We start from the raw sequence: 2,584 nt of genomic DNA, 5'->3' as shown, positions 1-2,584 counted from the left end.
ATATTGAATTATATAAATGAATACATGTGTGAATACGCATGACCAGCCACAGATTTTGAAATATTCGATTGGTACCTTGAGAAATCAAATATGGCCGTGCGAATGCTTAACTAGCAACCGCTCTCCTTCTCCGGCCACATCTGGCTATCTCGAATAACATTGTTGCCATAACAACGGATGTCCCACAATCACCACCGTTTCTCTCGATATCTCTCGCTGGTTTCGTTTTCTCATCAGCTGCGCTATGCATTTTTACTTAGCTGCGCCATACATAACATAACCTGAATATTAATTATGTTGTCGCCCAAGAATTCAGAATTTTTATAGTATTGTTATTGGACACAGAAAAACTGTACAATACGATCGCATAAATGGAATGAATTTCAACATGGTGTAAACGACGAGGGCGGAATGTTGATATAACAAATATTTTGTTCCTATTGATTTTGCTCTTCCATTTGTATTATGTGGTTTGGTGTACATAGGTACTATATCATATTGTTGTACCACTACACACACCAGCTGCTAGGTTTATCCAATTTTTGAATACTTTTGAAATATATGTACATCTTCTAAGTGTAGCTCGGTAGTGTTGAATATAATTATCTCTAGAAAAAACTTGCTTAATATTAAAATATTAATCATACAAATAAAATATTTCTTACAGGTAGTAAATATGTATGTATACCAATTTCTCTTTTCATATCACAATCAGGTATTGTGCTAGTAGATATGTTAATGAATTAACGACAAGACAACTCTTACTTACAAGACAAATTGTACTTAAAACATATGGTATTTCACTCAAAATTTAAAACATACACTATATTATTTAAATTCTCTACTTAATTTTGTTAATGTTTATGATATGTTGGTAAAGTCATCCGTAATAACAAAAATAATATTATTGGGTATGTGGGTGTATGGACGGGGTAAAAAACTATTGATCCATTGATATATCTAAAATATATACTGATTTTTCGACATCATGAAAGCTATAGGTTCGGAATACTCATATTCGGAGTGTGTGGCTTTAAAAAGGTAAAGTTCATGATCGATCATTTTTGCGTTGCAAAGTTTTATATTTTGCAATCATTTTTTACCCTAACAATACTGCTGCATTCCACTCACTTAGATTTTTTTAAATGCCTTCTTTAATTATAATTGAACTTTTTATCAACATTGCAGATATATCGCTTCGTTTATGATAGATATTGCGTTTGGTATGTTATGAATGCCTGTGCGCCATTCGCCCATAATATACCGAAGTAGCCGCAATACGTTAGCGATGTAACTATCAGTGCGACTTTCTGTTGTGATATTATAAACCGGTTCTACATGGTGAGTCCCAAAAAATAAAACCCCTAGTTCAGTAGCAACACTAAGAAAAATCCATATATGTATAAAAAAATTACTGATTTCTTGTAATAGCTACATATATGTTGTTATTATTATTTTTATGCTTATTTTCTGTTGACATAAAAATATCTTTTGTCCGCCCCTGGCTCTAAATTATCACCACAGCAATTTTCAGCCAAATCGGTTCAATCGTTCATGAGTTATTAATAGTGCAACTAAAACAACTCTTTTTAATATATAAAATTATTGTTCATATATATATTTATATTGTATAGTTTAACAATATTAAAGGTCTMAAAAATAGAGCAAACAAAAACTGACATGTGTTTTAAAACCTAATTACGATTATTAACCCAACTTATTAGAATTTGTTTTTCGAAGTGTTAGTCATGCCTAATTCCCTTGAAGCTGCTGATTACGTGTTAGCGCACTATTGCAGCTAGTACATAACAGATGGTGCTGTATATGAGATGACTAATTATGAATTGTCAATTGTCAACTCACTAAAAAGTTAACATACTAATATCATATGTATATATTATAAATTCTCGCAACATACAGCAACAGCTAGTACATATAATAGTTAGTTATTTGTATCAAATATAACTAATCGAGATAGATATAGAGTTATATACTGTTAGAAAAAATAGAAAAAGCAAATTCCACTCCTATACTTAAAACCAGATTATGTACAAAAATAATTAACATAAAAGTGATATCATATAGATCATTGATAACGATTGTACTCTCCTTTTTGAGAAGATTTCGCTTTTTATATTTACCGTAATTTGCGATCTTATGAGTAGGAACGTTTTTAAGCTGTAAAAATTAATACAAACAAGGCACAATTTTGCGAATATTGCGCGTTCTTTTCTATTAGTTCCCTAAAAAAGAGTTTAGACTTGAACCATTCAAGTTTTGTGAGAGTAACTAATTCAAATCTACTTTTAAATTCAGAATGGGTCAAGGAGTGTACTGTACAGCACAAAAAAAAAAAAAAAAAAAAAATAGATTGAATTTGAGGCTTTAAACCATGATATTTTTACAAATAAAGGATGCACTATTAAGTATTCATTAAATATGTATTGTTTTTTTATTATTTTTCAAGGGAAAAAATAAAGATTTGTTTGATTTGTATTTACAAGACAATCTTCTGTTCCTTATGAATTAATAAGGTATACTTTTGTTAAAAAAAAAAACAGCATTATTGCACACCATAAAGCAA

The 2,584-nt window shown here is 30.1% G+C and overlaps 1 long non-coding RNA gene across 1 annotated transcript in view; it reads left to right on the top strand.

Moving 5' to 3' along the window:
* The first annotated feature begins 1,200 nt into the window (after nucleotides 1–1,200).
* LOC108965034 overlaps nucleotides 1,201–2,584 on the top strand; it is a 52,450-nt gene continuing 51,066 nt past the window's right edge. Inside the window, exon 1 of the long non-coding RNA XR_001993072.1 lies at nucleotides 1,201–1,341. This is a non-coding gene — a long non-coding RNA (uncharacterized LOC108965034). The remainder of the gene's footprint in view (nucleotides 1,342–2,584) is intronic.

Source organism: Bactrocera latifrons, unplaced genomic scaffold (genome assembly GCF_001853355.1).
Source record: "Bactrocera latifrons isolate USDA-ARS-PBARC rearing strain unplaced genomic scaffold, ASM185335v1 scaffold_132, whole genome shotgun sequence".
In the NCBI taxonomy this organism is placed as follows: domain Eukaryota; kingdom Metazoa; phylum Arthropoda; class Insecta; order Diptera; family Tephritidae; genus Bactrocera; species Bactrocera latifrons.
Note: the sequence above shows the minus strand (reverse complement) of the source record. Positions and strands in the feature narration are given on the sequence as shown.